The 14189-nt window shown below is 41.1% G+C and overlaps 1 protein-coding gene across 4 annotated transcripts in view; it reads right to left on the bottom strand.

Moving 5' to 3' along the window:
* The window catches only part of CDADC1 (cytidine and dCMP deaminase domain containing 1), a 95988-nt gene that overhangs the window by 68939 nt on the left and 12860 nt on the right, over window positions 1-14189 (bottom strand). The window lies entirely within an intron of this gene.

Genomic DNA, 14189 nt, shown 5'->3' with positions numbered 1-14189 from the left:
CAGGCACAAAACAGTCTCAGCTGTTTTCAGTGTAAGACTGCAGTTAGGCAAGTAAACCTGATCCTTGGGTTCTGGACTAATTGTTACAATATGAGGGGAACTTGTTTCCCTGCTCCCTTTCAAAGCAATTTTACTCTACAGTTATATCCAATAGGACACATTTAAAATCATTTTAAACATCAGACCAATGTTATATTAACTAAAATAGTCAAGTTTTGTTTCAGCTATGAGTATAAATGTTTGACACTATGGAGGATATTTTGTAAAATGCCTAAAAAAAGGTATAAATAAGATTTTATAGAATTCAATTTTTGAGTTAACCAACCATGTCCTAAACTATAGCAACATTTAAAAGGAATACAAAAATCTTTCAGTTATAATATTTATAACCAAAATACATCTATTATATTAAAAATCTATCTATATTGGCTTTTAAAATAAGCTTTAAATTTACCTTGAATTTGTGAACTCTTTCCCTTCCCATCCCCAAACTTTCTGGAGTTTTATGTTTCTCAATTACAAAGTATATGTGAGTATCTACTTCTGAATACTTCCAGCAGGTTTTTGTTTTTGTTTTTTAATTGTAACTTAGGAGCCATAGCAAGTTTGGCTCAGTGGATAGAGTGTCAGCCTGTGGACTGAAAGGTCCCAGGTTCAATTCCACTCAGGGGTGCATATCTCGGTTGCAGGCTCGATCCTAGCCCTGGTTGGGGCGTGTGCGGAAGGCAACCTATCAATGTGTCTCTCTCACATTGACATTTCTTTCTAACTCTCCCCCTTCCTTCCACTCTCTCTAAGAAAAAATAAAATTGTAACTTAGGAAAAGAACTGGTGAGGCCTTATCAAAAGATGTTACCATGCTAGAGCTCATTTTATTAAACTGAACCAATTGTGACCAATGGAAATGGCTGCAATTAAGTGATTTTAGTTTTAGGTTTTCTGTTAAGTGCACAGAAATAAAGCCAGAAACCTTGACCACAAAAGACTTTTTAAAAATTTGTTACTCATAACCAATTTATTTTTATTAGAAAAACTTTTTAAAAGATCCAAGGTTATCACTTTTTAAAAATACAACTTTATTGTTGAAAGTATTACAGATGTCGCCTTTTTTCTCCCCATTTACCACCTCATCCCTGCTCCCGCCCTCTATCCAGGCCTTTGCGCATTACTGTCTGTCTAGGGTTATACATATATATGCATAAAATTTCCTTGGTTAATCTCTCACTTGCCACGCCCCCCCCCCCCCCCCTCCGCCACACACACACATCTGAGATTTGACAGTTTGTTGCAAGCTTTCATGTCTCTGGATCAATTTTGTTTGTCAGTTTTTGTTCATTAGAGTCCACACATAAGTGAGATCATGTGATACTTTGATTTCTCTCACTGGCTTATTTTAATTAGCTTAATACTCTCCAGGTCTCCTCATGCTGTATCAAAGGATAAGAGAACCATATATATACACTGAGTGTCCAGATTATTATGATCTCTGAATGCATAATAATCTGGCCACTCAGTGTGTGTGTGTGTGTGTGTGTGTGTGTGTGTGTGTGTGTGTGTGTGTGTATTAAAGGCCCAGTGCATGGATTCGTGCATGGGTGGGGTCCGGCTAGCCTGGCCAGGGGGAGGGGACATGGGCAGTTGGCCGGCCTGCCTGCTGGTTGAACTCCTGGTCGAGGGGACAATTTGCATATTAGCCTTTTATTATATAGGATATACACTGAGTGGCCAGATTATTATGCGTTCAGAGATCATAATAATCTGGCCACTCAGTGTGTGTGTGTGTGTGTGTATGTGCATATATATATATATATATATATATATATATATATATATATATATTACACACTAGTAGCCCTGTGCACGAATCCGTGTGCCAGTAGGTCGCTGCTGCCCTCCTGTAGCTCTCTGCCCACTGCCCCTCCCTCCTGTAGCTCCCCTGCCCCCCCTTCATAGCTTGCTGCCCTGCCCCCTCCTGTAGCTCTCCGCCTTCCACTTGTAGTTCGCTGCTCCAGCCTCCTGCAGATCCGTGATCCGGTCGTTATGCGGTCAGTCGTTACGCCTCATGGCGTAAAGGATCATTAGCATATTCCTCTCTTATTATGTAAGATATATATACATATATAAATTGATTTCAGAGAGGAGGAAGGGAGAAGGAGATAAAAACATCAATGATGAGAGAGAATCATTGATTGGCAGTCTGCTGCATGCCCCCCACCAGGGATTGAGCCAGCAATCTGGACATGTGCCCTGACCCGTAATCAAACTATGACCTCTGGCTCATAGGTAGACACTCAACCTCTGAGCTATAACGGCCAGGCCAAAGAACCTTCTTTTTTATGGCTGCATAGCATTCCATTGTGTAAAATGTACCACAGGTTTTTAAATCCACTCTTCTACTGATGGGCACTTGGGCTGTTTCTTTGCTATTGTAAATAGGTCTGCTAAAAACACAGGGGTGCATATATTCTTTCTGATTGGTGTTTTGGGTTTCTTAGGATATATTCCTAGAAGTGTGAACATTGGACAAATGGCAGTTCCATTTTTAATTTTTTGAGGAAAACCCATAGTTTTCCATAGTGGATGCACCAATCGGCATTCCCACCAGCAATGTGCTAGGGTTCCCTTCTGCATATCCTTGCCAGCACTTGTCAGTTGTTGATTTGTTAATGGTAGCCATTCTGGCAGGTGTGAGGTGATATGTCATTGTAGTTTAATTTGCATCTCTATAATAATTAGTGAATGTGAGCATTTTTTCCTATGTCTCTTGGCCATCTGAATATCCTCTTTGGAGAAGTATCTATTCAGGTCCTCTCCCCATTTTATAATTGGATTGTCTGTCTTCCTTTTCTTAAGTTGAATTAGTTCTTTATATATTTTGGAAATCAACCCCTTATCAGATGTATCATTGGCAATTATGTCCTCCCATAGAATGGGATCCCATTTCATTGTGTTGATGGTTCCTTTGCTGTGCAGAAGCTTTTTATTTTGATGTAGTCCCATTTTTTTCACTTTCTTCCACTTGCCTTAGATGTATTAGCAAATATGAGAGATGTCTGGGATTTTGCTGCCTATAGTTTCTTCTAGGATTTTTAGTATTTCACGACTTACATTTAAGTCTTTTATCCATTTTGAGTTTGTTCTTGTATATGATGTAAGTTGGTGGTCTAGTTTTTTGCATATACCTGTCCAATTGTGCCAACACCATTTATTTTTATTATTTTTTTAAAATCTTTATTGTTGAAAGTATTACATATTCCCCCTTTCTCCCCATCGACCCCAGGCCCTCACCATCCTACTATCTGTGTCCATGGGTTATGCATATATGTATACAAGGTCTTTGGTTGGTTACCTCCCACCCACCCACCCTCCCTGTCTTCTCTCCGAATTTCTGCACTCTATTCCATGCTTCCATGTCTCTGGAACCACTCCGTTCATCAGTTTATTTTGTTAATTATATTCCACATATGAGTGAGATCATGTGATACTTGTCTTTCTCTAACTTATTTCACTTAGCATCATACTATCCAGGTCCCTCCATGCTGTCTCAAAGAGTAACAGATTATTCTTTTTTACTGCTGCATAGTATTCCATGGTATACCTGTACCTCAGCTTTTTTATCTATTCATCTACTAATGGGCACTTGGGCTGTTTCCAGATCTTAGCTATTGTAAATTGTGCTGCTATGAACATAGGGGAGCATACATTCTTTATGACTGGTGTTTTGGGTTTCTTAGGATATATTCGTAGAAGTGGGATCACTGGGTCAAATGGCAGTTCCATATTTAATTTTTTTAGGAAACTCCATACTGTTTTCCATAGTGGATGCACCAGTCTGCATTCTCACCAGTGGTATACTAGGGTTCTCTTTTCTCCACATCCTTGCCAGCACTTGTCATTTGTTGATTTGTTGATTGTAGCCCAGCCGTGGGCAAACTACGGCCCGCAGGCCGAATCTGGTCCGTTCGGCTGTTCTATCCGGCCCGCAGAGCCGAAAGAGCGGAGGGTTCTCTTGCTCTCCCCTCCGCTCCTTCACCAGCAGCAGTGTTAACATGGCAACGTCGGGAAACACGGCCACAGCTCCTTCTTCTGAGTGGGCGGATTTATATCCGCCCATTCAGTAGAAGGAACAACCTCTCAATCTTCCAGAGGCTCCTTGTAATGCCCGCGGACGCGTCTCCCGACATCACCCTGGGAATGCGTAGACACGTTATCGTGGTGATGTAGGGAGACACGCCCCTGGAGAGCACAGTATCAGAGCCTTTCTGAGGTAAGATTAAGAGCTCTACTCAAACACAATTTTTTCCTGTTCCCACATTCTGTACATCACAATGACTTGTTAATAAAACAACAAAGACTTTCAGCTTTTAGGGCTTGTATCCACTGCAGGTTTTTTTTCCCACTGTGGACGTGCGCAGCAGGGAAAAAGACACACAGAGGACATGTCACACTAGCCATGCTGCGGCTGCATTTTTTTGCTGATACGCATGCGGTATCAGTAACGCTACCATGGCCACTAACCGCATGTGTTAGCGGCAAAACAAATGCATTTTGCGCTGCGTTTGCTTCTCCCCCTTGCGCCTGTAAAAATGCGTGCTACAGGGCATTTGTGTTAACATGCACCACTGCACATTAGCATCAACGCTGGTGTTAAAATGTTTGAAATGAATAAAACTATTGAAATAAAAAAAAAAAGACAGTACCCTTTTATGTAATGATGTTTACTTTGAATTTATATTAGTTCACACAAACACTCAATCCATGCTTTTGTTCCGGCCCTCCGGTCCAGTTTAAGAACCCATTGTGGCCCTCGAGTCAAAAAGTTTGCCCACCCCTGTTGTAGCCATTTTGACAGGGGTAAGGTGATACTGCATTGTCCTTTTAATTTGCATCTCTCTGATGATCAGTGACAGCATTTTTTCATATGTCTCTTGGCCAACATCATTTATTGAAGAGACTGTCTTTATTCCATTGTATGTTCTTGCCTTCTTTGTCCGATTTTTTAAAATGTTTTTATTGACTTCAGAGAGAGGAAGGGATAGGGAGAGAGAGGGATAAAAACATTGAAGATGAGAGAGAATCATAGACTGGCTGCCTCTGGCATGCCCTCTACTTGAGGATCGAGCCCGTAACTCAGGCATGTGCCCTGACCGGGAATCAAACAGTGACCTCCTGGTTCATGGGTTGAAGATCAATCACTGAGCCACAGTGGCCGGGCTCCTCTGTCAAATATTAATTGAGAGTAAAGGCTTGGGTTAATTCCTGGGTTCTCTGTTGTTCCATTGATCTATATGCATTCTTGTGCCAGTACCAGGTTGTTCTGGTTACAAGGACTTTCTAGTTTAATTTGATATCTGGTATTGTGATCCCTCCTACTTTGTTCTTCTTTCTCAAGTTTGCTGTGGCTAGTCCGGGTCTTTTCTGGTTCCATATAAATTTTTGGAGTATTTATTCTGGTTCTGTGAAATATGTATTGGTATTTTAATAGGGATTGCATTGAATCTATAGATTCCCTTGGAGGTGTGGACATTTTAGTAATGTTAATTCTTCCAATCCATGAACACAGTATAGTCTTCCATTTGTTTGTACCTTCCTCTATTTCTTTTTTCAGTATGCTGTAACTTTCCAAGTACAGGTCTTTTACCTACTTGGTTAAGTTTATTCCAAGGTATCTAATTTGTTGTTTTTGCAAAGGTAAATGGGATTGTTTTTCAGTTTATCTTTCTGAGAATTCATTCTTGGTGTATAAAAATGCCACTGATTTCTGGATGTTAATTTTATATCCTGCTACTTGGCCAAATTCCTTTACTAAATCTAGTAGTTTCCTTGGTGGAGTCTTTAGGTATTTCCATGTACAATATCATGTCATCTGTGAATGATAGTTCCTTTGATACTTCATTTCCAATTTAGATGCCTTTTATTTTTTCTTCTTGACTGATGGCGGGGGCTAAGACTTCCAGTACTACGTTGAATAAGGGTAGTGAAAATGGACATTGGTGTCCTATTTCTGTTAAGTTTTTAATTTTTGTCCATTTAGGATGTTAGCTGTAGGTTTTTAATTATGGCCTTTATTATGTTGGTGTGTGGTCCCTCTATGCCCACTTTTCTGAATGTTTTTATAATAAATGGGTGCAGGATTTTGTCAAATGCTTCTTCTGCATCTATTGATATGATCATATGATTTTTATCTTTCATACCAGAGGTCCGGTGCATGAAATTTGTGCAGGTAGGGTCCCTAGGCCTGACCAGCAATCAGGGCCTATCTGCGCCTTCTGGATGCTGGCTGGGGACTTCCTTTGTTCCATGCCGCCCCCTGGTGGTCAGCACATGTCATAGAGAGCAATTGAACTCCTGGTCTCCGGGTCAAACTCCAGAGGGGACACTTTGCATATTAGCCTTTTATATATATAGATGTGATATATCACATTTTTTGATTTGTGAATATTATACCAGCCTTGACCCCCTTGGATAATCCCACTTGGTCATGGTGGATAATCTATTAAATATATTGTTGGATTACATTTGCTAATATTTTGTTGAGGATTTCTTATCTATATTCATCAGGAATATTAGCCTGTAATTTTCTTTCTTTGTAGAGGTCTTTATATGGTTTTGGAATTAGGATAATGCTCACCTCCTAAAAAGAGCTTGGGAATCTTTCCTCCTCTTGGATTTTTTTGGAATAGTTTGAGGGGGATAAGTGTTAGTTCTGTTTTGAATGTTTGGTAAAACTCCCTTGTAAAGCCCTCCAGTCCAGGACACTTGTTGGCTGGGAGTTTGTCTTTTTATTTCTGCTTCAATCTCATTAGTTGTTCTTGGTCTATAAAGATTTTCTTATACTCCTGACTGAGTTTTGGGAGACTGTATGTTTCTAAGGATGTCTCCATTTTGCCCAGGTTGTCCAATTCATTGGCATACAGTTGTTTGTAATATTTTCTTACAAACAGTTGAATTTCTGCGGTATCAGTTGTTACTTCACATCTTTCATTTCTGATTTTATTTATTTGGGTCCTCTGTTTCTTGATGAGTCTGGCTAGTGGGTCAATCTTATTTATCATTTCCAAGAACCAGCTCTTGGTTTCATTGATCTTTTGTATTGGCTTTTTTTTTTTTTTTGCCTCTATGTCATTTAAATCCCTTATGATCTTCATTATATCATTCCTTCTACTTACTTGGAGCTTTTCTTCTTGTTCTTAATTCATTTAATTGTAGGGTTAGATAGTTTATTAGAGATTTTTCTTGTTTCTTGAGTGGGCCCATAGTGCTATGAACTTTCTTCTCAGGGCTGCTTTTGCTGTGTCCCATAGATTTGGGGTTTTTGTGTGTTCATTTTCTTTTTTAAATATATTTTTATTGACTTCAGAGAGGAAGGAAGTGGGAGAGAGAGATAGAAACATCAGTGATGACAAAAAAATCATTAATTGGCTGCCTCCTGCATGCCGCCTACTGGGGATCGAGCCCGCAACCCAGGTATGTGCCCTGACCAGGAATTGAACCCTGACTTCCTGGTTCATAGGTCGATCACTGAGCCACACCGGCTGGGCTGTGTGTTCATTTTCATTTTCTCCCAGGAAGTTTTGATTTTCTTCTTTGATCTCAGTGGTAACCCATTCATTGTTTAATAACATGCTATTTAGACTCCATGTGTTTGAATGTTTTTGAGTTTATTATAGTTGATTTTAAGTTTCATGCCATTGTGGTCCAAGAAAATGCTTCATATGAGTTCAATCTTTTTGAAATTATAGAGACTAGTCTGTGGTCTATTTTTGAGAATGCCCCATGTGCACTGGAGATGAATTCTGCAGCTTTGGGGTAAAATGTTCTGTAAATGTCAATTAAATCCATCTGATCTAGTATGCTATTTAGAGCCACTATTTCCTTGTTGATTTTTTTGTCAAGAAGATCTATCCAGTGAAGCCAGTGGGTTGTTGAAGGCCCCTACTATGACTGCAGTCCTGTGGGTCTTTCTGTTAAAGTTTTCCAAGACTTTTTGTATATATTTAGATTCTCATATATTGTGTGCACGTACGTTTACAAGGGTTATATCTTCTTATTGGATTGATCCCTTTAGTATTAGGTAATGACCTTCCTTGCCTCTTGTTATGGCCTTCACTTTCAAGTCTATTTTGTCAAATATAAGTATTGCTACCCCTCCCCCCTTTTTTTCCATTTCTATTGGCATGGGAAATTTTTTTCTATCCCTTCACTTTCATCCTGAGTGAGTCTTTTGTTCTTATGTGGTCCACTTGTAGACAGCACATGTATGGGTCATGTTTTCTTATCCATTCTGCTACTCTATGACTTTTGATTGGAACATTTAATTCATTTACATTTAAGGTTATTATTGCTAGGCATTTATTTATTGCCATTTTTATTACATATGCCTATATTTCTCTATATATACATTTCTTCTTATCATTACAGCAGTCCCCTTTTTGATTTTAATAAATCTTTATTGTTCATATTATTACAATTGTTCCTCTTTTTTCCCCCATAGCTCCTCTCCCCCTGGTTCCCACCCCACCCTCTGCCCTTACCACAACCCCCACTGTCATCCATAGGTGTACGATTTTTGTCCAGTCTCTTCCCGCACCCCCCACACCCCTTTCCCCCTGAGAATTGTCAGTCTGCTGCTCCCTTTCTATGTCCCTGGTTCTATTATATTCACCAGTTTACTCTGTTCATCAAATTTTTTTATTCACTTGGTTTTTAGATTCACTTGTTGATAGATATGTATTTGTTGTTCATAATTTTTATCTTTACCTTTTTCTTCTTCTTCCTCTTCTTAAAGAATACCTTTCAGCATTTCATATAATACTGGTTTGGTGGTGATGAACTCCTTTAGCTTTTTCTTATCTGTGAAGCTCTTTACCTGCCCTTCAATTCTGAATGATAGCTTTGCTGGGTAGAGTAATCTTGGTTGTAGGTTCTTGCTATTCATCACTTTGAATATTTCTTGCCACTCCCGTCTGGCCTGCATAATTTCTGTTGAGAAATCAGCTGACAGTAGTATGGGTGCTCCCTTGTAAGTAACTAACTGTTTTTCTCTTGCTGCTTTTAATATTCTCTTTGTCTTTTGCTCTCGGCCTTTTAATTATGATGTGTCTTGGTGTGGTCCTCTTTGGATTCCTCTTGTTTGGGGTTCTCTGCACTTCCTGGACTTGTAAGTCTATTTCTTTCACCAGGTGGGGGAAGTTTTCGGTCATTATTTCTTCAAATAGGTTTTCAGTATCTTGCTCTCTCTCTTCTTCTGGCACCCCCATAATTCTGATGTTGGTATGCTTGAAGTTGTCCCAGAGGCTCATTACACTATCTTCATATTTTTGGATTCTTTTTCCTTTTTGCTTTTCCGGTTGAGTGTTTTTTGCTTTTTTGTATTTCAAATCCTTGACTTGATTCTTGCGATCCTCTAGTCTGCTGTTAGATCTTGGTATATTTTTTATTTCAGTCAGTGTATGCTTAATTTCTAGTTGGTCCTTTTTCATATCCTCGAGGGTCTTGCTAAATTTATCGGCCTTTTCGAGAAAATTATTGAAAAACCTTATAACCATGGTTTTGAACTCTATATCCAGTCATTTGCTTTCCTCCATTTCTTTCATTTGTGATGTTTCTTTGTCTCCACATTTTGGCTGCTTCCCTGAGTTGATAGAGTGGCTTTGTGTGCTAGGTATCCTATAGGGCCCAGTGGCTCAAGCTCCCCAGTTACCTGAGGTGGACACTCTTGGTGCACCCCTTTGTGGGCTGTGTGCACAGTCTTGTTGTAGTTAAGCCTTGATTGTTGTTGGTATCACTGGGAGGAATTGACCTCCAGGCCATTTGGCTGTGAGGATCAGCTGTGTCTACGCTGGGAGAACTTCTGTGCTGGAGACACCCTTATGAGACAGGACTTGCAAAAGCCTCTGTGCTCAGCTTGGATGGGGCGGAGTCTCAGGGCGGAGCAGACAGCATTGGTTTCCTTTCAGCCCTGCCCTAATAGGCCCCTGGGTCTCAGTGTCCTGTGGTAATCGCTGCAAGCACCTCTGAGAGAAAGCTGCCCTCGAGTTCTGCCCGCTGTCATACAGTACAGTTTCTCCCCGAATGAGTCTGGGTCCCCAGAGTCTCGCCCTGAACTGGAGTTCAGCGCTGTCGGGAGCTTTTGTCTCCCTCCTGCTTGAGAAAATCAGCCGCACACTCAGTTGCCAGTCCTCTCCGTCTGCGCATCTCAGTACCTCTGCCTCCTGCAGCTCCTCTGAGTCTCAGTGTGCTTTTCTCTTTCCTTCTAGTTGTAGAATTTCCACTCAGACAGCCTTCCTGTGGTTCTGGATGGTGTCCGTTCTGTCTTTTAGTTGTAGTTTTGAAATTGTTGTGCGAGGCAGCAGTTTAGGTGTTTACCTATGCTGCCATCTTGGTTTCTCCTACATCAGTCCCTTTAACATTTCATTCAATGTTGGTTTGCTAGTAATAAACTCCTTCAACCTTTTTTTTTTTTTTTTTTGTCTTGGAAGCTTTTTATTTCACCATCTATTTTGAATAATAGACTTGATGCATAGAGTACTCTTGGTTTCAGATCCTTGCTTTTCATTATCTTGAATACTTCAGCTATTCCTTTCTGGCCTGTAGAGTTTCTGTTGAGAAACTAGCTGACAGTGTTATGGGAGTTCCTTTGAAGGTAACAAATTGATTTTCTCCTGCTGCCCTTAAGATTCTCTTTTTGTCTTTAATTTTTTGCATTTTAATTATGTTGTGTCTCTTTAGGGCGAGGGTCTCTTTAGGTTCTTCTTGCTTGAGACTCTCTATACTTCCTAAACTTGTGTGACTTTTTCCTTCACCAGGTTAGGGAAGTTTTCTGCCATTATTTCCTCAAACACTTTCTCCATTCCTTGCTCACTTTCTTCTCCTTCTGGCACTATTATGCAAATATTGTTACATTTCATGTTATCCCATAGCTCCCTTAAGTTGTCCTCCTGTTTTTTTGTTTTTATATTTTTATTGATTTCAGAGAGGGAGAGGGAGAGAGATAGAAACATCAATGATGAGAGAGAATCATTGATCAGCTACCTCCTGCACACCCCCTACTGGGATCAAACCCACAACCCAGGCATGTGTCTTTGACTGGAATCAAACCCAGGACCCTTCAGTCTGCAGGCCAATGCGCTAACCACTGAGCAAACCCAGCTAGAGCTGTCCTTCTATTATTTAATTGTATTTTTCTTTTTCATTCTCTGAGTGATTTTTTTCTACCCTGTCATCCAATTCACTGATCCAATCCTTGGCTTCCCCTAACCTGCTATGCATTCCTTCCAATGTGTTCTTTTTCTTTTTCATTTTATTTATTAAATTGATTGCAGTGACATTGGTCAATATGAACATATAAGCTTCATGTGTGGGTTTCTATGCCAATGTGTTCTTTATTAGTGCCGTCATCATATATGACTGGTCTTTTTTCATAGTTACTATGAAAATGTCTTCAACAGGGTAGGGCAACTGCCTTCCCCCAGGAATAAACCGCCTATGTAGCAAAGATCCGTGGAGAAAGATGTCCTCTGCAGTGTGAGGGAATGCCTCAGCACAGGCAAGTGGAGTGGCTGCCTTCTGAGCTCCAACCCTAGAACCCCCAACCGTGGACTCTCCTCACAGAGCTCCAGTCCACTCTGCCCTCCCTCACTCAGCACAAGGTGAATGGCTGCACATGAAATTTTGTGCACTGGCACTTTTACAGGGTGCCTGCATTTCCAGCCATCTCTGGCTACCAGAGAGCAGCCCTGCTGCTTTTCACAGCCAGATGTTCTGTGGGCACCTTTCTCAGTTCTGGCCTCTGGGCTGGGGAGTCCAGTTTGGGTTTTAGACCTTAGAATTCTCAGTGGGAACCTCCCACAGCTGAGATATCCTCTGGACCTTCAGCTACTGTCTGTGGGAGCCCATCCAGACCTTTTGCATCTCTGCACTTCCTACCAGTCTCTATGCGGTCTCCACTTTCTGTCCTTGGTTATCAGGGTTCTCTCCAGCTAGTCTTCAGATTATTTTTCAGGGTGGTTTTTCTCTATTTTAGTTGTATTAACCGTTTGGTCCTGGGTGAATGTCAGTGTAGCTTCCACTTATGCCACCACCATTTTTAATCCTCTCTGGTGTAGTCTTTTTTCTACTATGTCATTCTTCATTTCTGACTGGTTGCTTTTCATAATTTCTATATTTTGTTTATGCTGTTGAGCATCCTTATCATCATTACCCTGAACTCTATATCTGATAGATGGCTTATATCCATTTCACTTAGTTCTTCAGAGAATTCTCTTGTTCTTTCATTTTGGGATTGTTTCTTTGTCTCCCCATTTTGGCTGCCTGCTTGGGTTTGTTTCTATGTACTAGGTTAATCTGCTATGACTCCCAGTCTTGGTAGATTGGCCTTATGTAGTAGGTGATCTGTGGAAACCAGTAGTGAAGTCTCCCTGATCACCAGACCCGGGTGCTCTAATGTCCCTTGTGTGCGTTGTGTGGGCTCTCCTGAATCTTGATTGCTATTGTCTCATTCATGTGTGGGCTCGACCCTCAGGCTGGCTGAGAGTGAGGCTCGATTCCCAACACAGCACGTAGACTGCTGTGCAGGTGCTTATCACATGAAGCAGAATTCACCTCAGCAGTGTTTGGAGCCTGCCAATATCTCCCATATGCTGCTTATGAAGCTTTTTGGATCCTGCTCTGCTGTCTGAAGCTGACCACTGGGTTTATTGGTTTTGGACCGCTTCATCAAAGAGTCTCTGGTACAGGCCAATGTCAGACACTGTTTGTGACTAGCCCTGAGTACCCTGTTTGAAGCTAACAGTGATCCACAGCTTGTGATCCCCTCTGCTGGGGCTGGGTGCATTTGGAAAGGACCAAGATGCACACTAAGGTCTACTTTTGCTAGCCCCAGGTCCCAAAGCAGATCCAGCACAGATTCAAAGCACCCAGAGACTTGCCTCTGCCTGCAGGTTGATTATTAGTCTCAGTCACTTAATGAACCTCACGTAGCAGACCACAGGGTATAGTGAGGGTTTCCAATGGGTGGGGCAATTGCTTCCCCCATGCTATAACTGCCTGGGTAGTAAAGTTCTGCATGAGAAAGATGGCCTCTTCAGTATGGGGGAATGACTCAGCACAGGGATCCAGGCGGCTGTCCTTTCAACTCTGTACCCTGAGCCACCAACCCCAAATTCTCCTCACAAAGCTCTAGTCGACTGTCCTCCCTCTGCTGAAGTCCAAGGTAAGTGGCTGCACATAAAATTTTGTGCATTGGCCCTTTAAGAGGGTGCCTGCTTTTCCAGCCATCTCTCCCTGGTAGACAGAAGCCCCATGGCTTTTCACAGACAGATGTTATGTGGGCACCTTTCCCAGTTCTGGTCCTCTGGGCTGGGGAGCCTGGTTGGGGGTTTAGACCCCAAACTTCTCAGGGGGAACTTCCCACAGCTGAGATATCCCTCCCGAACTCAACTGCTGCCTGTGGGAGCCCAGCCAGCCCTCTCGCACCTCCACAACTCCTACCAGTCTCGATGCGGCCTCCTCTTTACATCTTTGGTGATAAGGGTTCTCTTCAGCTAGGCTTCAGTTGGTTATTCAGAATGATTTTTTCTATACTTTAGTTGTAATTCCAGTTTGGTCTTGGAGAATGTCAGTGTAGCTTCCACTTAATCCACTGCCATCTTGGAATCCTCTATTTATTACTTTTTTGTCTTTTTACCTCAGGGGGAAAAAATATTTTTTTTCATTCTGTTTCTAGCTAAGGCCAAATATCAAGTTTGAGACAAAGATTTTTTTCCATCCCAAACTTACAACAAAGCAAATAAAAGGCTAAGTTGCACTCCATTTTGGCACTTTCACTTACTGCAACTCCCAGAAACTCCCAGAAGACTAAATCTTTTGAGTGAATCACTATTCTGCCACCTGATTTTACTTCATCTCACTGACAAGTCATCTATTAGCCCTAGTCACAGAGTTTTATATTAACACATAGACAAAAGAGGGCAGTCTGTTTTGTATATGAACTTAAAATGGTGAGTCACTACTTTTTACCTTTGCTTTTCTTATAATAAAATACATCTAAATATTCTGAGACAAATTATTTCTATACTTTGTTGGGAATTTTAGAAAATCCCAGGAATGTACATCAGAATCATCAAGATAAGTTTTTTAAAAATATACTTTTTTTTTCCACTCCACATCTGATGAATCAGGATCTCTCT

Source organism: Plecotus auritus, assembly GCF_963455305.1.
Source record: "Plecotus auritus genome assembly, chromosome: 3".
Classification (NCBI taxonomy): domain Eukaryota; kingdom Metazoa; phylum Chordata; class Mammalia; order Chiroptera; family Vespertilionidae; genus Plecotus; species Plecotus auritus.
This window is presented reverse-complemented; position numbering and strand designations above follow the sequence as displayed.